We start from the raw sequence: 22285 nt of genomic DNA on the forward strand, positions 1-22285 counted from the left end.
TGGTGGATGGACAGGAAAGAAAGAAGTAGGTATTAATACCAGTTCTAAAATCTTTAAGTTGCAAAAGAAAACCTTGGCTTGAACTGGATAAATAAAAAGATAATTTATTTTAAAATGATTGGAATGTATTGAACAATTCAGTGGAATTTCTGGGTTTAGATGAAGTCGCATTCAGCTGCTGAAAAAAATGTCACCAAAGGATAGGTGCCTCTTTCTCTCACCAAACTGGCTTCCAAGGTGCTGGAAGGGATTCCCTTTCCATCCTCAGGGTCCCCATGGTGGCCACCTCTGCACACCATCCCTGGCAGCTCCCAGCTTCCCATGTGGCAGCAGTTCTATGTGGCAGGGACCAAAAGAGAAGCTAGTTTCCTCCAGAGTATTCCAGAATGATTGCAGCATAGCCACCTCATAGAAGTGGACATATGGACCGGAGGAGGAAAACTAAATAAGAGGGGACCATTGTGTTGGCTACAACAGAAGCAGCAGGACAATTGCAAAGTGTAAAGACACCAACCAGTATGGAGTGAGAAAAGCTTGGGAACTTAGGACAAGAAGGCAATGTAATATGAAGACAGATTGAGTGGAAGACTTTCTGCGGGGGCTTATAGATCAGAGAGGAAGACAGAGCATGTGTGGAACAGATACTATTTATCAAAATACCCAGGCACCCTGCAAATATTTATCTGTGTATTCATTTTTTTTTTTGTTTTTCACAGCATCTCATTATATAAAAATTCACAATCTAGTTGAAGATGAACTGTTTTCTATGCCTGCTGTGATTTGAAATAACATTTATAGGACATGAAAAAGCTTCTACATGTTGCCCCATTAATGAATTTTAAATGTAGACTCCCAACACAATGCATACGATTCCAGATCTGCTTTTCTGTACACAGCTTTTGTTCAAGTTATCAGTTTTGAAATTTCTCACTGGAGAGAAATTGGGAGATTTTTATTCAAAAGGAAAAATCACACTAAAAAAATCTTATCCATTGAAATCTAAAATGTATTTATGTTTCCTTTCTTGCTCTCTCCTTTGTCTCCCCTTCCACCTTCCCTACCTTGCTGCCCACCCTCCCGCCCGCAGGTTTATGAAGCACATGTAAAGAGAAAGGTTCTGTGTTATATACATCTTGTCTATGCCATATACACACGCTCTCTGGATCTTCATTTCAAAAGGATCTCTGCTTTTTAAAGGAGTGTTTATCACTGTGGTTTCTGATCTGTTAGTGGCATAGCATTAATAAAATGAATTAGAATGAAAAATGAAAAACTAGAATGAAAAATATCAGTGTCTTGTGCAGAGCAGGTTTTCTGATACTTTTTTGTGTGTATGTGAGTGTATGTTCTAGAACACAACAAGAAGTGTATTTTTTTCTATAGGCTATCCCAGAAAGTTTTCAGCAGCATTTCTGAATGCATTTCTGATAAAGATAGTTTCTTTATCTTTAGGATTCTTAGGAATTATTTCATCCTTAGGAATGTTGAAAAGTAGATGGGACTAGGAAAGCGGAGATGTGGTTTTGGGTGCCCACTCTGACATTAACGAGCTTAAGTTGTTCTTCCTATCTGGGCCTCTACTTCCTCATCTATGAAATGGGTGTCGGGGGAGCACAGGATTTTAGGTGTGTAAGTCTTGTTAAGTGTTGATTCCAACTTTTAAGGGCAGTTAATCAAGCCAAGGCACTCCATCTTACAGAGTATAAAACTGATGTCCAGCAGGTTTACATAACCTAAAACTTCTTACTTTGGTCATAGCGAATCAGGTGAACTTAAGACAAAAAGTCAGGTAACATTTGAACCGAGATAAGGTCTTATGCAAACAAAAAGAAAAGAATAGAAGAAAGACATGTCAAATTTTTCACGTGTCTTCTTGAAAGCAGTTCTAGGACTGCTTTGGATTCCTGAGGGAGTAATACCACAGTTACAGAGGCTCTCCCAGGTTTTAGTCCATGAAAACGATGTGCTGCCTGTATTCAAGTCTCCATATGCATGCAGCAGTATCCCTGAAAAATATGTCTATGGTCGTACTTTCAAACTGTATTTTGTGCAAAGAAAACTGCTTCTTTTGCTTAACTGACAATTACCTAGTTCCTCCTATCAGTAAAAGGCAGTGTATTTCAAGTGTGTGATATTAATTTGAACACAGATACCTTGTATATATCCAGGTCACAATTAAATCCTAGGTGGTACAGGTACTCCCTACTTTTCGAAAGTTCACTTTACACCACTTCGTTTTTTTCGAAAGACCTACATTAGTATGTGTTTTAGCTAAATGAAAGAAATCTGAAGAGGATTTTCACTTTTACAAAACATGGCAAGAAGCAGAAAAATAGCATTCAGCTTTTGTTTGCGGCGGAGGAGCGCTGATTGATAGAGGCAAGCCCTGAGCGGGGCACTGCCAAGCTCCTTCCCTGGGAACTGCACTCAGCATCTCAGCATCAAGCCACCCCAGCTTTGTGCTGTGTCTATGCGCATCTGTGCTTTATCTCAGTTTATTTTGTGCCTCCCTTAGCAAGATGTGTCCTAAGGTAATTGCTTCTTCACTTTATGCCATTTCAGCTTGTGAAAACTTTCACAGGGATGCTCTACTTTTCGATAATGGGGGAAATCTGTATATATCACCACACTCACATAAGGTAGATTAGAGTAAAACTAAATTTAAAAAGCTGATCAGGTTTTGGTTTCCTAATCCTTATATAAAAATGATGGCTTTTCAATTTCATTATTGCTTTGACAAATGGACATTGAGTACCTGTTTCTGCCAGGCACTGTTCTGGGCACTAGGAAAACAGCAATGAACAAAAAAGACAAATAAGTCTGTTCTCATATAACATTCCTTTTCAGAGTAGGGAAGAGGTGGTAGTGGTAAACTGGCTTTCAAAAAAAGAGAAAGAAAGAAAAAGAAAGGAAGGAAGGAAGGGAGTGAGGGAGAAGGAGGGAAGGAAGGAAGGAGGGAAGGAAGGAAGGAGGGAAGGAAGGAAGGGAGATGGAGGGAAGAAGGGAAGGAGGGAAGGAAATCCCTGATTTGTTGTGTTTCCTGGTTTCCTTTGGGTGAATATTCCAAACCTGATGGGTTTCAAACCACACTCTGACATCACTGAGAGTTGGAAAGCAGTGTACACCACAGCCTTCAGCCCTGTGAGCAGGCCCTCCAGCACCCCTCTGGGTGAGGGAAACAGATAACTGATAAGTCCCACAGAGACAAATAAAGCAAGGACAGGAGACCATAGACCATGAGTGATAAAGAGGCTTCTTGTTTTACTGAGCCCCAGTGAGTAAGCTCTCTTAATAAGATGAGATCATATAAGCAGAGACATGAATTAAGAGAAGGAGAAGCATTCAGGCAGAGAGGGCACAGCAAGAGCAAAGGCCCTGAGGTAGGAACAAGCTTGGCATATTTGAAAACCAAATATGAGGCCAGTGTGGCTACAGTGGAGTGCAGCAGAGAAAGGTGAAAGTCAGAGAGGTGGCTGAGGGCCACATTATTTGGGGCTTCATAGGCCATGCTAATGACTTTGGCTTTTCCTTTGAGAGACATGGGAAAGGATCTGAATGTTCTGAGCAGAGGAGAGACAAAGATCTGACCTAGCTTTTAAAAGCATCACTGGCCACAGCCTTGAGAACATACCACAGAGGACAAAGAAAAAATCAGGGAGACCAACTAAATGGCTGTTGCAAATATCCTGGACAGTGTTGATGATGATTTTTGACCAAAAGGTGTAGAAAAACACCAAAATTTGAATATGTGTTAAAGGCAGAACCACAGGATTTGTCAATGCATTGGATGGGAAGTACGGGGAAAAGAAAGGATTCAAGAACAACTCTGAGTGCTTTGACCTGGGAAAGTGGGAGAATTGAGTTGCCATGTCCTGAAATGGGAAGGAAGAAGCACATTTAAACAGAAAAATTCAGCTTGGTTTTTGGATATTTAAAGTTTGAGATGCCTATTAGACTTCTATCTGATATCATATTTGGATCTACAAATCTGGAGGTCAGGGGAAATGTTGGCCATGGAGTTATAAATAACTTTGATTCTTTAAAGCTCGAAGCCAAGGGAGGTCTCCTAAGGAACGTAGGTGTCCAAGGAAGTTCTGATATCTAAACCCTGGGACCTCCAGCATTTAGACTTTGAAGAGATGAGGAGGAACCAATAAAAGAGACTGAGACTGGTATATTTCCCCCAGAGAATGGAAAGCAGGAACCTTAAAGATGCTTGTATACCCGTGTTCATAGTAACATTACTTACAATGACCAAAGGTGAAAAAACCCAAATGTCAATCAGTAGATGAATGGATATACAAAATGTACTAGATACATACAATGGAATATTATTCAGCCTTAAAAATGAATGAAATTTTAACACAGGCTACAACATGGATAAACCTAGGAGAAAGTATGCTAAGTGAAATAAGCCAGACACAAAATGACAAACATTATGTGATTCCACTTATATGAGGCAGCTAGAGTAGTCAAACCCATAGAGCAGAGAGGAGAATGGCTGTTTTCAGGGGCTGGGGGTAGGGGGTAGAGGGAATTACTGCTTACTGGGGGCAGAGTTTCGGTTTGAGACGATGAAAGGCTCTGCGGATAAATGGTGGTAATATTGCACAACAACCTAAATTTACTTAATGTCACTAAACTGCATCACTTGACAACCATTAAAATGATAAATTTTATGGTATATATATTTTGCCACAATAAAAAAAAAAAGAGAGACTGAGAAGGAGCAGCCAGTGAGGAGGGAGGAGAATCAGAAGAGAGCATATCTTGGACACCTAAAAAAAGTATTTAAAGAAGGAGAGAGTTGTCATTTGTGTAAAATTGTGGAATTTCCTTCTAGTCCTTTTTTTTTTTCTCTTTTACATACTTGTAACTTGATTGAGATACCATTTTATGTATGCTTTAAATGTTTTCTCTATATCAATAGGATCAAATAGATTATTTATTTAAGGGCTGTCAAATCTTCAATAGCTCATCATAGAATCTGGATGCCAATATATAAATCTCATAATGAGCTGTTGTTTGGATGTTATACAACAGTGGTTTTAATGAATCATCCGTGAGTACTGGAGTTGTGCTTTATTTGCTGTCCCCCTTTGCTGATATAAGCTATTTCCCTGACTTTGAACAGATTTCACCATTGTGTGAAGCCGCAGTCATAAGATTTGGTGTAGATATTTGAGGTTTACTAAAGAAGAAGAAAACCCATTATACAACAAGATAAACATTTCTCTCTCTTTCCACTCAGTTGCTGAGGAGATTTACCTTCAGCCCATAATCTTGGTTCCAACTGTTTCTTAATTTACCTGACATGGTGCAGTAGCTGATTTGGGGGTGTGGGATGTGCATTTTTTTGGGTCATTTTCTTTACATAAATGTTTATTTACATCTTTACAAAAGGGAGAAAAATAAGGCTAAAAATCCACAGAATTATCAATGTGTGTTTAATGGTTTTGACAACTATTCACATTTATCTCCAGATGTAAATTATATGGCATAGTTCCTTTTTCATGTTCATTAAATTCCATAGATGTCAGTGGTTTCCTTGGAAACAAAAACCTTTATATAACTAGTTGGAGATTTGGTAGCAGAAATATCAGGATGCTGAGGGGGTAAGGAATGGTTCCCTTAGTAGATCTTTGCATTTAAAACTCTTCTGTCTTTTTCACCTGCCCCTCAACCTCATGGCTGTTCAATAGTGAACAAGAGAAGATTTTTAAAGCTACCATTAAAGTATAGAATATCTTCTCTAAAGGTTAAAAACTTTTAACTTTTTTATAAGCAATCACAGCTAAGCTAAGTCTTGTCTGGGATGTTGATATAAATTCCCAAATTTGAGAAGGCGTTGGATTGTCTCTTATCAACAATTAAATTTGAGCATTTGAGTGACGCCGCCATTACTCAGTATATATATATGTGTGTGTCCATCTGTAAAATATGGTGAACTAATAAGCATGTGTATGGCTGAATAAAGATTCCATTTTGCCTTTAATAATAGCAAGCATCTGTCTTAGTATCTACTGCCACAGAGTTCAAAAGGCCCCTGAAGAGTTGTGGAAGGGGAAGGGGGAGGCCACAGTTCTGGCAAAGGTTAATAGTAGGTGAAAGACATGGCAGCTAAGAGCATTCTCACGATGGCCAGAGTGGACCCCTTGTTGAAGACAGGATTAGTTCCATGCGTTAACTAAACCCCAGGTCTTTTCAGAAGGTTCTGACTCATTCTATCACTGCTTCTATCTGGTGTGATTTCAATCTAAATCCAATCTGTTTTACATACAATGGTACAGAGGTGCATTTTGGAAACATTTCTCAATTTTAATTCTTTTGAATGAAATAATACGCCACCTTGTGGATACACTTGATATTAATTTCTTAAGTTAATTCAAAATAGTGAACTGCTCTCTAAGCCAGGGTTTTCAAACTTTGGCTCTAATATAGAGATATGAGAGGAGCCGGAGGAGTTTTTAAAATCTCGATGTCCAGGCCACATCCATATCAATTAAATCAAAATGCCTGATGTGGGGCTTAAGCATCGCTTTTTTCTTTAAAGCTCCCCAGCGATTCCTGGGTTTAACCAAGTCTGAGAACCATTGCTCTCAGTAAAAAGAGTGTCAGCTTAAATGGATGTTTCTCTTTTTAAAATAAGGACTTTATGCAGTAAGGCATTGAGAACTTTCCTGCAATATTCTCTTGTCAAAAGGACTAATTTTCAGGCTAGTCTTCCTTCAACTTGCCCAGCTATACTTAATATAACAAGTGTGTCATAGTACTTGTATGAGAGTTTTCCAGCTGCCATAACAAAGTACCAAAGACAGGGTGACTTAAACAACAGAAATTTATATTCTCATCATTCTGGAGGTTTGAAGTCTGAGATCAGGTGTTGGCAGGCTTGGTTTCTTCTGAAGCCTCTCTCCTTGGCTTGTAGATGGCTGTCTTTTCCCTTTGACTTCACATGGTCCTCCCTCTATACCTATCTGTGTCCTGGTTTCCTCTTCTTATAAGGACCCCAGTCATATTGGACTAGGGTCCACCCTAATTACCTCATTTTAACATAATTAACTCTTTAAAGACTTTATCCTCAAATATAATCACACTCTTGCAGGAGTGGTTAGGGATTCAACATATGAATATGGGTGGGGGGAGCAGAATTCAGCCCATAACAGTATTTTTTCACTACATTACAAAGGATTATTTCACAATAGATCTAATATAAATAAGTAGATTTTTTTCTTTGTAATCAATAGTCAAAGTGGATATAAATGTGTAGCTGGAATCATTTCAGAAACAGATATTATTTATTGCTTTTACAGAGGGCCTTTATTGCAGCTTATGTTGTTTTTGTTTCATCAGCACATTCATAACCCATTCTTCTATACCCCAGACCCCCAATAAGTGTCTTTGCACATCTAAGTGCCTAATACAGTGTAGTCATGTGTGTAAGCTTTTGGGTCAGATGCCCAAGCCTCAAAGCCAATTACTAGCTATATAACCCAGGAGGTTATTCCATATCTCTGAGATTTAGTTGCCCCATTTGAATTATGGAAATAATCTCTATGTTTATCTTACCTGGTTACTATAAGGACTCGGTGTTATAGTGCATGTAAAGCCCTTAACACAACTCTCATGTCCATTGTATGTATTAAATATATTTTAGCTATCATCCTTAATGACTTTTAGTAAGTAAATAAAATGTATAACTGATGCTCATGTGATGTACTGTAGTAGGCAAAAACAAATTAGAGTTGCATAATTTACCTATTTACAGTAGAACTCAGGTACTGCTATGGGTTACTCCACATGAGAGTCTTATACTTTTGTAACTTTACTTAAACCTACCTGTGAAAATCTATTTTTATATATTAACTGTAGAAAACGCAAAACACATTTATTTTTGCAGCCAAACCACTGTCCACAGTGAACTATCACAGCAACCCATTGTACTAAGATTTACAGTTCTTATTTAGAAAACTGCCGAGATTTGCAAAGAGTTAAATAGATTTTCCCAACAATCAGAATAATTTTAGAGCAATTTACTTTCAGTTAAGAACATGTTGGTATATTTTTCTGCACAATGAAACCATTGAAGTAAAATTGGAAACACTGTTTGGAAATGGAAGACCAAACTTAGGGTCAGAGAGACCCAAATTCAAATCCCAGTGCGCGTAGTAACTGAGGGATCCCAAGCAGGTTTCTTAACTTCTCTGTGGGAATAATACCCATTAGATAGGGTTGTCTGGTAAGTTGGAATATAGTTGGTAACAAGACATGCATCCTAATATCGGACACACTTTAGGAGCTCACTCCTTGTGACTTAACTGCCTACCTGCCTTGGGTTCAATGTTGGTTTATTCTTCTTAGCACTCAGTGAGTCTGATGGGTAATTAAGCATATATATTACTTGAACTACCTTCTTGTTGGAGATTAGGTTCTAAAGTATTTTTCATGTAATTTGACACGTGTCCAACAGGGAAAAAAACTGGAATGTGATTTGACTCATGATATAAGAGAAGAAAAAGCTGGGGGAGTAAAAGGAATGTTTATGACTACCATGGAGTCATTGTGAGAATTAAATGTTGCATATACCTGAAATGGCTTCGCCAGCCACAGTGTGCTATATAGTAATATTAATTTGTGAGCAGCTTGGTAGAATGGAAGGAATTTAAGAATATGTACTGGGTCTTACTGTATAGCACAGAGAACTATATTCAATATCCTATGATAAACCACAATGGAAAAGAATATGAAAAAAGAATGTATATATGTGTATAACTAAATCACTTTGCTATTCAGCAGAAATTAACACAACATTGTAAATCAACTATACTTCAATTAAAAATACATAAAAATAAAAAGAATATGTACTAGAAATTCATGTTTATCATCCCTCAATGGAAAATGGCTGAAAATTCCTAAATTCCTTCTATTTACCACAAAAGCATAAAATCCCAGATTGCGGGCTTGGAATGTGATACCTAACACACAGTAAGGTATTTTCATGGATGAAAGAATACTTTCACCATAGTTTTTCTCGTTCCTTGATGTGAACACAATTAACATTCTTAGCTGTCTAAAATGTGAAATTTCAAGTGCCTGAAGAAATAGCCTTGATTTTATGTAAAGAGTGACATTTAAAAGACAAAATAACGTAGTGAAATATTTGCTACTTGACAGATCTTTGTTAAGGGCAGAAATAAAGTTTTCTAAGGCTACTGAACTTAACATCCATAGAGATTTATAGGAGATGGAATAGCCTAACTAATTAAGCAGAATATGTGTTGTTTGCCTGTGAAACAGGATCATTGGTTCTAACAGGTCAGAAAGTTCACATTTCAGTCTCACGCACCAACACATTTTCTCCGTGCCATCCAGATGTTTCTTGATATTGTAATTTGTATTCGAGCTTTACTGATTTCAGGAAAGACCAGTGGAGCTGGAAGAAGAGCTTGTTGGTCACTATTGGCTGTGAATGAATGTAATGTGAAGATGATTCGCTTTATTTTCTCTTAGGGACAGAGAAAACTTTAAAAAATAATAATTAACTCAGTATTTCTCTAAGTGAGTTCCTTGGAATACTAACAGTTGTTACGAGATAGAAGTGTCAGATAAGTTTTGTAGATGTTTCTTGACTACAGGACTTCTCAGAGCCTATAATGTGTTTGACGTGGATCGGGGCCATTTTCCTTTTTTTTGGACAACAGGCCCCTTTGTCAAGCATATCTCATAGGACTACTGTTCTGCTGAATTAGCTTTGGTGAATGTTTCTATAGTCAGTTCTTATGAAGTTAATCATACTCTATATTGGGACTGGAACACCAGTTTAAGAGTGGTGCTTGTTCCTACAATAATGCAGATACCTAATTAGAGATGCTTAAAAACCAAATTCTTGAGTGATCTAAACAATATTTTTACCTTTCTTTAGGTAAAAATCCCTTGATGATATACAATTGAATTTTATCTTGTATTATATCGTGTATTGTTTTTAATTTTAAACTTTATTAGCATTATCCCACTCCTTTTTTTTTTTTAACATAGACCTTGGCTTATTTCAGAAGGTCATCAGCATTGTCAATAACTCATTTAAAACACAAGAGTTTAATTTATTTCCACAGTATCTGGGATGTAGTTTGGCATTTAGGCCAGCTTAATGCATGGTGCAATGCTAGGGTGGGATTCCAGGTCTACTGATAATTTTGGAGATCAGTTTCCTACAGCTTTACATCTTATCATTTGTTTAAAATGGATACCACTTAGATTTTTTGAAAGATCTGAAGTCAAGATAAAGCTTGAATTGAGGTTAAAGTAAAAGTAAGTAAGAGTTGGGCTTCCCTGGTGGCGCAGTGGTTAAGAATCCGCCTGCCAATGCAGGGGACACAGGTTCGAGCTCTGGTCCGGGAAGATCCTACATGCCTCAGAGCAACTAAGCTCGTGCGCCACAACTACTGAGCCTGCACTCTAGAGCTCGTGTGCCACAACTACTGAGCCTGCGTGACACAACTACTGAAGCCTGTGTGCTAGAGCCCGTGCTCCACAGCAAGAGAATCCACTGCAGTGAGAAGCCCGCGCACTGCAACGAAGAGTAGCCCCAGCTCGCGGAGCTGTTGCACACAGCAACGAAGACCCAACGCAGCCAAAAAAAAAAAAAAAAAAAGTAAGTAAGAGTTACTTGGGGAGCAATAATTTTTAAAACCTTTGCTTCTTCCTGGTTCCCTTATGGATGTGTGTGTGTGTGTGTGTGTGTGTGTGTGTGTGTGTGTGTAGTTGGGGGCAGGGGGAGGCAGTGCTGATTCTCTGATCACACGAATTGACTTTAATGCTCTGAAAATGAGGCTTTAAGTCTGTAACCTCGTGTTAAAGGGACAGCAGTCATTCAGAGCCCCAACCAGTGTTATCTTTGTGGCCACAGTCGGTCATCAGTTTCTTCATATCTTGATTTCCTTATTCATAAAATGAAGTTCATAATACTATTTCTCAGGGTTGTTGTGAGGATTAAAGGCCATAATATATGTTTCATAGTCAGGGCTCTGTAACCGTAGCTATCGTTATCCCCAAAACTAAAGGTCATTAGCACATATGTTTAATAGACTTGAACTCAGGGTCATTATTTGACAAATTAGACTCTTTGCTTGATCAGCTATAGTTTCAATTTTTTCCTTTAGATACTTACATTTTCCATGTATATTATGCAGTCTTTGCACTTTCTGGCAGTTTTCAATTTTAATCATATCTTGAACAACACTTAAAAAACAACTTTGTTCATTATTCATATTTCAAATATTTAAATTTTAAATTGAACATTTCTTTACAAGAAGTTTTCAGGATTTGTAATATCTGGTCAAAAATTGCCAAGCATAACTTTTCTTTTTACAAATATTAATTAACAATTAAATTTCATTGTTTTTAGTTGAAATTAAGTATGTCCTTTTGTATCTGTGCATGAATTACATTTGCTTTCATCCTTAGAGTACCTTAGTGTGAATTTAATAAAGAAGTTTCATGGGTTGGGACATACACAAAGATCTGAGAAATAAACTATTGACTTGATTATTTTTGCCATAGGTAAAACTCATAGGTAAACCCCTACTGTCTAAAATAGGAATTAATGAGCGAGATTTATTTTTTTTGTTGGGTACTCTGAAAACATGCTTCTATATTAACCAAGTTCCACCCATGCAGTTTTATTTAAAGATTAAATAATTTAGAAGGCATTGTCTACATATTTTTACTTACAAATATGGGTACCAGATGAAAATCTAAATAAAATTATGATCTCATGTTAGTTTTGTCTCACACATATGCTTAAGTATGTCGAATAGCTGAAAACTGAAAATCAACTTCTTCGTTTACACATTTTTAAAGTCAATAATGCTTTCAAATAAATTATCAAGGTACAATATTGATAAAGAGAAGCTCTTAGAACATCATAAATTAAAAGATGATTGAGTGAGATATTTCATGAGTTAGTGGTTGATAGAAATTTTGGAAAGTGTGTTAAAGAATAAATTGTGTCACTAATAGCAAACTAGACTGGATATCTAATTTTGTGGCTACCTGCTCAAAATTTCATGGTTCCTGTTGATAGTTCTTAGTCAAATAATTTATTTGAAGGATACTGTAGAGCATTTGAAATACTGTAGAGGTATGACTAGAGCCCTTAATTTTTTCCATGAAAAAAAGAAGTAAATTATTATTCCAGTGCAAAAATTACAAAAAGTCATATAGATTGATTCTCTGCTCTGTAAATATTTTCACCAGATACTTGTTTGCTACTTTACTCTAAATTCTTTAAGTAAATTCTTACAAATGTTCTAAGAACCAAGAAATTCATCAAGCTTCTTTTAATCACATTTTAAAATGTTCTGCTTTTTAATTTACCAATATTCATGCCCAATTCAAGATTATGAATTGAGAAACTATAAAGTTACAAGAGAAAAATAATATATTGTGCTGAACGAGACCTTGCCTTTGTAAGTTGAGCTAGTTTCTCTGGCAACAAGATGTTACATGATAAATCATGTATCAAAAACCATATAGTTTTGGAGGCAGTGAGGAGCAGGAAATTCAGGGCTGTCATCTGACTTCTGTTGATGGTATCTTTGCCACAATGAATAAGGTGTGGCCTCGTTAACTCAAGGGCAGAAATTCAGGCTGTGGTGAATCCAAGTCCATTCACAATATTTCCTTTAATCATAACAAAACATATTGCTTTTTTTTTTTTTTTTTCGTTACACGGGCCTCTCACTGTTGTGGCCTCTCCCGTTGTGGAGCACAGGCTCCGGACGCGCAGGCTCAGCGGCCATGGCTCCCGGGCCCAGCCGCTCCGCGGTATGTGGGATCTTCCCGGACCGGGGCACGGCCCCGTATCCCCTGCATCGGCAGGCGGACTCTCAACCACTGCGCCACCAGGAAAGCCCAAAACATATTGCTTTAATCGCATTTGTTGGTATTAGTTGCATGTGGCAAAAATTTCATGCACTATTAATTCTTTTTTTTTTTTTTTCATGCACTATTAATTCTAACTCTACATTGGAGCACTAGAATTATGCCGCCTTGGCTCTAAATAAATCCTTTTGGCTCTGACTGAGAAGAGAAAACCAATTATTTTAGGGGCCAGTCCTGAATTATTGCCTTAATACAGGCTCAGTCACCAATAAAGGGAGCTTGCATAGAGAATAGTTTAAGAACAAGTTGGAGAGTCTTCCCGGGTGGCACACAGTGGTTAAGAATCCGCCTGAGAATGCAGGGGACACGGGTTGGAGCCCGGATCTGGGAAGATCCCACATGACGCGGAGCAACTAAGCCCATGCGCCACATCTCCTGAAGCCCAGGGGCCTACAGCCCATGCTCCACAACAAGAGAAGCCCCCGCATAGAGAAGCCCATGCACCGCCCCCTCTATCCGCAACTAGAGGAAAGCCCACGTGCAGCAACGAAGACCCAACGCAGCCAAAAAAATAAAATAAATAAATTTTTAAAAAATTACACACACACACAAAATAACAAGTTGGAGGAAGTGATGGAAAGGGATTCTGTCCTCAATTTTGGCAACATCGAAGCTATTACAAAAAATTACTTTGAAAAAATACTTAAATTGCCTTAAAGCTTGAATAATGCCAAATACGCAAAAGAAAAACCCCGTCATGTGTTTATCTTCCAGAAGATCACATTGTGTTCATCTATGCATTTGCATACATGACATAGTAAAGTTCTTTTATTTAACATAACAGCTTAAGTACAGCCATGGTGCTGAATATTTTTTTCATATTTATCACTTCTATGGCTGAATAATAATCCATTGAAATCATGTGAATATTTACCATCAGTTTACTATTGAATAGTTACACAATTTCCATTTTATTTTTATTACAAGTAACTTTGAAGCAAACATGTGTCATTTTGCATTTTTCTTCTCTCTTGTTATTTCCTTAAATTGTAGTCCTAGCAATGGAATTACTTGTTCAAATGCATTTGATTTAACCCATTATCATAGGATTCTTCCTCATTTTCTCTCCTTAGGGCACCCTGTGGGGTGGCCATGCACTCCCTGGTGTACAGCCAAGGAGGGAACTCCATATTGGTCCTGGCGATCTTTTTCATTCTTTTATATGGCAGTATATTATTCCACTGCGTGGTGTACTGTAGTTTATTCAAACAGCCTTATGTAGATGGACATTTAGGTTGTTTCCAGTATTTTACTGTGCATATGAGGCTGCAATTTAAAAAAACAAAACAAAACAGAAAACAGCTCTATGTATGTCTTGTCATACACATGCAGAGGTTCAGTTTCAGGGTAAATTCCTAAGATTGGTTATTTTGCTAACTTCTCCTTCATAGGAGTTTTGCTTTGTTTCGCTTTGTTTTTATCATTTTCGATTACCCCTGCAATGTATAAGATGATCTTTGCCCCCTCACCGCCAGCCTTAACACAAAGTATACTGTCAAGTTTTAGATTTTTGTCAGTTTGGTAAGAAATGCTATCAATATAGTTTTAACTTGCATTTCTCTTACTATGCTTGAACTTAAGCATCTTTTCATGTGTTTAAGAGCCACATGTATTTTTTTTACTATGAATTTCTGTTCATATATTTTGCATTTTTCTACCTGGTCCTTTAGCCTCTTAATTTTTTTTACAGCTCTTTAGGAGAATTATCTCTTTATCTATCATAGAGCTGGAAAAATGTTTTCCTGGTTTGTCTTTTGACTTTTGAATTTGCCTATGGTGCTTTTTGCCGTGTAAGTTTTTGTTTGTATTTTTATGTAGTCAACTTGTTAATTATTGCTTTTGGATTTTGAGTCACAGAAAGTCTTTTTCCATATCTAGTTTATGAAGAAATTCACCCATAGTTTTTTCCTAGTATGGTTTCATGTTTTTACATTTCAGTCTTGGATCATCTAGAAGTTTTTTATGTTGTATGTTGTGAGGTATGGATCCAATTTTTATCTTTTTCTAACTTGATATCCTTTTATTACAACACTATTTTTTTAAGACCATCTTTTGTCCTAATCTGGTGTTGAGGTGTTTCAATATAATTTAAAAATCGAATTGTATCTTTCTTCAACTTGCTATACACTTGTGCCTAGACCGTTTATTATAAAGTCCATTTTTGGTACAATTTATGTAGCAGTCTAACTTTTGTCCTAGTGAGTTGAGATACTACTCTTTTCATATATAGTATTTCCACATGCAACTGAGCCTATTTCTGGACTATATTCTATTTCACTATTCAGTCTGACTATTAATATATACTGTAGTACTTTAAATTCAGATTCTACAAGGGAAAGGTGGATTCTTAGTCCAGAATAACAACAAAAAATAGGAAGTTATAATTTTTTATCAACCCATATGTCTGCTGAATTTTGCTTTCAATACTATTCTCTCCTTTACTCTTAAGCCCTCATGGAAAAATTACTTTTCTCTAAGGCAAGTTTTGTTTGTTTCATATATTTTATGTAGCTATGGCATGCCTTTGCTAATTTTAAAAAAATTAATTTTTTAAATTTTATTTTTAAAAATCTTTAGAAAACAAAAAACAAAATCATTATCAGTTAAGCAATTGATATTGATATCTTGTAAATTTAACCACGAGGTCCAGGAAATAAAAACAAGAGAACATGTGTGCTTATTCTATCTGTCTTACCAATCTGACTTTTAGAAATCTATGCCATCGTTGAGTTGTCTGTTCTATAATTTCTGAGCACATTTTACGTAAAAATAACTCCTGTTCATTATTCATGTTGACAGGCCCTTTAAATAGCCATATAAAACGTGGGAGCAGATTAATGCTGCATCTGCCCTGTGCTTTTTTAAGTCTATCAATTTTATGGGATAGAAATCTTGCATAATGTCAGAAGTTTTTTTACATTCTCCATTGCTTGTGGTGGCATAGGGAAGTACCCGAGCTGCATTATGTGGGTGAAAATGTCACATTTTCTGACTGGATTTTTATCTAAGGAAGGTGAGAGCTGTCAGTTTCACTTCCTAACTGTTAGAACGATGTTCCAGGTTGACTAAGTTTTCTTTTTTTTTTTTTTTTTTTTTTTTTTTCACGGGCCCAGCCGCTCTGCGGCATGTGGGATCTTCCCAGACAGGGGCGCGAACCCGGTTCCCCTGCATCGGCAGGCGGACGCGCAACCACTGCGCCACCAGGGAAGCCCCTAAGTTTTCTTTTAAAAGAATGTCAGGAATAGCAAAAGTCTGTGACCTGTCTATTTGAGTCACAATTTTTCTTGACAGTGATTACCATTCTTACTGTTTATAACCTTTGAGATGTGAAAATTCAAATGATATTAGCCATTTGGGTAGCAGTGGAATTGGTCTGGTTTAATGTACTTAAATTGTTTTTATTTTTGGAAAAAAATAATTAATGCATCTACTAAAAAGGTAAATTCCAACAGTGTTAAAGGTTATCATTAAAAAGTATACCCTCTGGGCTTCCCTGGTGGCGCAGTGGTTGAGAGTCCGCCTGCCGATGCAGGGGACAGGGGTTCGTGCCCTGGTCCGGGAAAATCCCACATGCCGTGGAGAGGCTAGGCCCGTAAGCCATGGCCGCTGAGCCTGCGCGTCCGGAGCCTGTGCTCCGCAATGGGAGAGGCCACAACAGTGAGAGGCCCGCGTACCGCAAAAAAAAAAATAAAAAGTATACACTCTACCCTCATTTCTTCTGTTCCCTTCCCAGAAACAACAATTCATAGTTATTTCCTTTTTTTATTTCCCAGGAAATCTATGCATTTACCAGCCCAATTAAAAAAATTAAATTCTATATAAATGATGGCATACTATCAAATGTTATTTAAATGCAACAATGTGTCTCAGAAATTAAACCATATTATTACACATATATCTACTTCATTCTTTTTTTAGAAGCTATATTTTATTTTATAGGTGCATCAACATTTATTTATTGAGTCATCTCTTAATAGGTATTTTGTTATTTCCACTTTTTTGCTGCTCCAAAAATGCTTCAATATAGATTTATTAAATACATTTTGGGACATAATATGGGTACATTTGAATTTCCTACAACTGAAATTCCTGCATCCACATGCATTTTAAATTTTGAAATATGTTACCATATTGCTCTACAAAGAAATTGGATCTATTTACGCTTCCATCAATAGCATTCAAAATTACCTATTTGTTCACATTCTTACCAACATGGTGTTTCATTACCCATTTTTTGATTTTTGTAAATATGGTAGATGAAACATCGGTAGCTCTTTATTATTTAAAGTTGTATTTCTCCCATTATGAGTGAAGAAGAATCTTTTTCTCCTGTGCAATATATTTGTATTGTTTCATATAAACTTTGCCCATTTTCCAATGGATTGTTGTACTTATTGCTTTATAAGATATTTTGATGTATTAAGAGCTCTCTGTCATGTGTTATCTCCAACTTTTTAATTTGACTTTGTGGAATTTTTGCTTTCCAGATTATTTTGGTCATCAGATTTATTAATCCTTTTCTTTATGAGTTTTCAATTTGGAGTGCTACTTATAAAAGTTATCCATTCTAAAATAATAAAGATAATTTTGTGATTTCTTCCGATGTTTTTATGTTTTAATTTTTATGATTGTGTCTTTATGCCATCGACCTTATTTTATGATGGTGACAAAGCGATGTGACAAAGGGATCTCCACTAGTCAGGATAGGCTAAGGTAGTCCCTAATAACAAACAACTGCTCAATGTCAGTGGAAAAACACATCAAAAGTTTCTCTCCTCCTCTGTTTGCTGAAGGTCTGAAACACATTCCAAGCTACCCTCAGCAATGTAGGCTGTTTCTATTTTGAGCTCTGCCATCTCAACAAGAGGCCTTTGCTTTTGCTGGGTAAGGAGAAGAGAAGCAGCTGGAGAATCAAGAGGGACTTTTCGGTGGTGGGTCAGCCCAGAATTGACACCTGTCCCTCTGCTCACATTTCATTGGCCAGATCTAGTCACATGGCCCAGCTCAATTGCATGTGGGCTGGGAAATGTAGTCTCCAATATGCCCAGAGAAGAAAGGAAAACTAAATAATAGTGAACTGGTAATGTCTACTACAATACCAATTTTACTGAACTCTGCATGGCTGCCCCATTGTCCAATGTTAATTATTGCATAATCTATTTGTTTTTCTCACTGATTTGAAATGCTATCCTGATTATATACTGAAAACCTCTCTATATTTCCATTCTTCCCTCTGGTATCATTGACCTTTCTATATATTTTAGACTAGTAATAAAGTGTTTTAATTATTATAGCTTTATAATATATTATTATTTAATAGAGATAGTCCTGCTTCAGTAGTTTATTTTTTTCATTTATTTTTATTTTCATATGAATTTCAGGATCAATTTATATTATTTTCCAAAAATTTCTGTTGATTATTTATTGGTATTACTTAAATATTTAGATGAATATAGTAACAGTTTATATCTTTAGCATACTAAGTATTTCCATCCAAGTAAAGAGTATGTCTTTACTTTTATTCAAGTTGTCTTTTATATCCCTTCTTAATGTTTTCAAGTCTTCATCATAGAGATCATATACCTTTAAAATTGTTTTCCACCATTTTGATGCTGTTCTAAGAGGAGCTCTCATTTACATTTCTAAGTGCCTTGTATTTAATGAAGGAAAACTGATTTGGGGTATATCATTGTATACCCAGGAACTTCATTGAATCTCTTTGCAATATTTTTCACTTGATGTTTTCATTCTGACAGGTATACAACCATGCCCTATATAACAAATGATAATGTTGTCTCCTCATTTCTAAATTTTATATCTATTTTTTCTTTATCTTTGAACTTAAGTTTATGTATTTTGATGATTTGGTAAAGTTCTTATCCCTTTATGGCTGGGCAAAAATTAATCAATATTGTATACAATATCATTTTATTAGATTCTGAACTCTTTTTGAATTAGAACTATCTAATTCAATAAAAAAAATACTGAATATCTCCCACAGGAAAATCCCTATGATTTGTCCCAAATGATATAAAAAGAGAAATAAAACAAAGTCCTTATTCTCATAGTTTTTATACTTGAAACAAGAGAGCAGCAGGAAGTATGCAAATATCTATAATTCAGATTGAAATGTGGTTAATGATACAATTGGAAGGCAAGGAAGCATTTGGGGGTAACAAGATTTTAATTTTGCCCAGTTGGGCTGGGAACTGAGATGTCAGGAATGGGAGAAGATGGGCAAGGCATCACTGCAAAAGTAGCATTTAAATGGAATCTCAATAGATGTTCAGAAAGGAGACGGAGGTGCATTGCTCAGGTGGCCAGTTGAGATCCAGGGGCCAATCTGGACTCATTTTTGAAAGTTAATTTTATTCATCACCTAGAATAAATATGCCCATCCACATTCAATATCATTTGGAGACTGCATGTCTGTGGAAATAAGACACTAGTAGCTCATTTGTCTTCATTTGAATGTCCATTCTATTGGAAGTTAGGATAATTTCTTTTTCATTAATTTCATGGGTTCTCTATAATTTATTTTTTTCTTTTCTTTATTTCTTTTTTATACAGCAGGTTCTCAAAGATCGAGAAGATGCAAGGCAGAAATAGAGACATATCTAGAATTTCATTTATTGTTCAGAATCTATCCTAGACTTTGACTTATAATCAGGCTTTTTTTTTTTTTTGGCTCATAAGTGTTTATATATGGACAGAGGTTTTCTACTTTTTATCTATTTTTAATAAGTGAAGAAGGCAACATTCGTTTTGTAGCAAGAGTAAAATTGGCTTTTTCTTTGCAGACACGTTTTAGTTTAATGCCAGTCTACCTTCATTAAAAGCAATGAGTTTTATGATTTTATGGGAAGAATACTCTGTGCTAAGAGTTAAGTGACATAAGTTTTTGTTTCAGGGCTTTGGTCAGATATCTGTATATCTGTAAGCCAGTTGCTATCAGTTTCCTATTGTGATCAATCAAGATATGGGATCATAACATTCCTAGTTTCCTTCTGTCCTGAGTGGTTTTAACCAATCCCAATTTTGCCTTGTATGTCCAATGGTTTGTATTTCTCTATGCAATGCACATGTTCTGGCGCTGACCTAAAGATAAGAGATTAAAAAGTACCTAGTACAGAGGACACAAGAGACGATTCCCAAGATTATCTTGTGTTCCCTTCCTTCTTTCCTTTTTCACCTTACTCCTCAGAGAAGCAAGATATCAAGCTCTTTGGGAAGTTGAAACATTATGATAAGTTATTATGCCTTTGGTTTATTGTATACATCGGAGGCTTCTCCACGGCACCTGTATCTCTTGATGATAAAGGCTTTTCAGTGTTGTTCCCAGTTCGAGACATACTTTGCGTTTCTCCAGAAAGATGCCCTAGCAAGGCTGTGTGTAAGAATCCGCAAAGATCCAGTCATAGAAGTGACCCTGAGTATTCTAGGACTTTGCCTTTAGATATTTGAATTTATGTCCCATCACACTCTTTATTTCAAAGCTTAAGACATCTAATCTTCCTTGTGCTAAATTAAAACCCCTCGTCACTTGTTTCCCTTTCCTTTTGAATACTCTGCAGGATAAGAAAATGTGTATTAAATGAAGGAGATCATAGGAGTCTTACTCTTCAAAAATCTTACCACATTAAAAAAGAATGTATGAAGTATTTTCTTGCCATTATATTATTTCTACTACCAATAAGGGAAATGGTACATTTTGAAATAGTGAAGCCATTTGATTCCATACGTCAGTGGCAATCTGATTATGGTGGCTGGGGTAGCAGTCTATGATTTGAAGATTCAAATTTAAAAATATAAAGATCCTTTCAATTATCCTTCCCCCCGAAATACTAGTATTTACTAGTGGTATTTTTTAAAAGCAAGTCTTAGTTTTCACAAGATATATTCAATATTGAATCCATAAACCATAGTAAGAATATTCTGGAAATATGACTCTAACATTTAAAAATGGCAGAATTCTTGCTGATTATGACTAGCGTTTGGAATCTAAACAATATACCAAACCATACACATGTCCAGATTAGCAAAAAAAGCAGTATCTCTCAACTGCGAATCAACCTGCTGCCTGATTTCCTCTGATATTGTCAGCAGTCCTCTACTTGCTTCCAGCAATTGTCCAAATGATTATTCTGTTTTTCTTAGTTCTCAATACAGAAGGCAGAAGTCAGTCTTATTCGCAAGCTCTACTAAACCTCCCCAAAATTCAGGGTCATAAAACAATAAATATTTGTTATTTCAAATGAGTCTACAGGTCAACTCCATGGTTCTGGCTTACCCTGGGTTCACTTATATGTCTATGGTCAGCTGTGGGTTGGAGAAATGGCTCTGCCAAATTTTGTCTGGGCTTTTGCACGTGTTTTGGAGTCACCTGTCTCTAGGCTGATCTGGGCTGGCCTCCACCCAAGTCTGTGTGTCCTGCATCCCTCAGAGTCAGTCTAGCCTTGACCTGTTCTCATGGTGGAGCCAAGGGTGCCAGAGCAGGCTAGCCTGGGAGTATTCTCAAGGTGGAAGCAGAAGGCTAAGAGAGAGACTAAAAGCACACAAGGCCTCTCAAGGTCTAGACCCCAAATGGGCATCCCATTAATTATGCCGCATTTTTTAGCCCAAAGCAAGTCTCAAGGTCAGCCAAGATTTAAGGGTGGGGTAATAGACCACCGCTCAATAGGAAGAACTGCAAAGTCACATTGCAAAATGGTGTGGATACAGGGAGAGTGGGGAATTTGGGCCAGTTTTGCGATCAGTCAAGCTTGATTGCTTCCACCGATATCGAAGCCAGCTGAAACCTGGACAATCAGTGGCCGAAAACCTTCTTTGTAAATGTTAGTATTTTTGAGTTGGCTTGTACTAGCTTACAGAGCCAGTTGTTAAACAAAGCTGTTAAATTAAATAAACTTTAAAGTAAATACGTTACACTGAAAAAAAGTAATCTTACTAAACCCCCACCACTTCCTGATTATTTTTATTATTATCTACGTTCTCAAGGTTATTTACAACAATAATACCTAAATGGTGGAAACGCTATATAATGGATCACTATTGCATATCGCTGCCCAAATCTGTGCTATCATGTTGGTAGCTTGAAACTGGCCATGGGAGTATTTACGATTCTGGAATTGGCAAACACTACTAATCAGGGCCCTTTTTTCTTGTTTTGATATCTGCTTGTTAACATTTACCAACAAATCAGTGACTGTGTGATGGAGGATTTGGAGGCTTAAGTGAAGTCCTTCCTGTACTTTGTAGCATGAGTTACAGACTCACCTTATTTATTCTTTTTTTAAAAAATGAGATATAATTGACATAAACATTACATTAGTTTCAATATTTG

General features: G+C 36.7%; 1 protein-coding gene across 6 annotated transcripts in view; it reads left to right on the top strand.

Annotated features, from left to right (window-relative positions):
* PLCB1 (phospholipase C beta 1) overlaps positions 1–22285 on the top strand; it is a 705446-nt gene that overhangs the window by 238056 nt on the left and 445105 nt on the right. The gene's annotated exons all lie outside the window — the stretch shown is intronic.

Source organism: Physeter macrocephalus, chromosome 14 (assembly GCF_002837175.3).
Source record: "Physeter macrocephalus isolate SW-GA chromosome 14, ASM283717v5, whole genome shotgun sequence".
NCBI lineage: Eukaryota > Metazoa > Chordata > Mammalia > Artiodactyla > Physeteridae > Physeter > Physeter macrocephalus.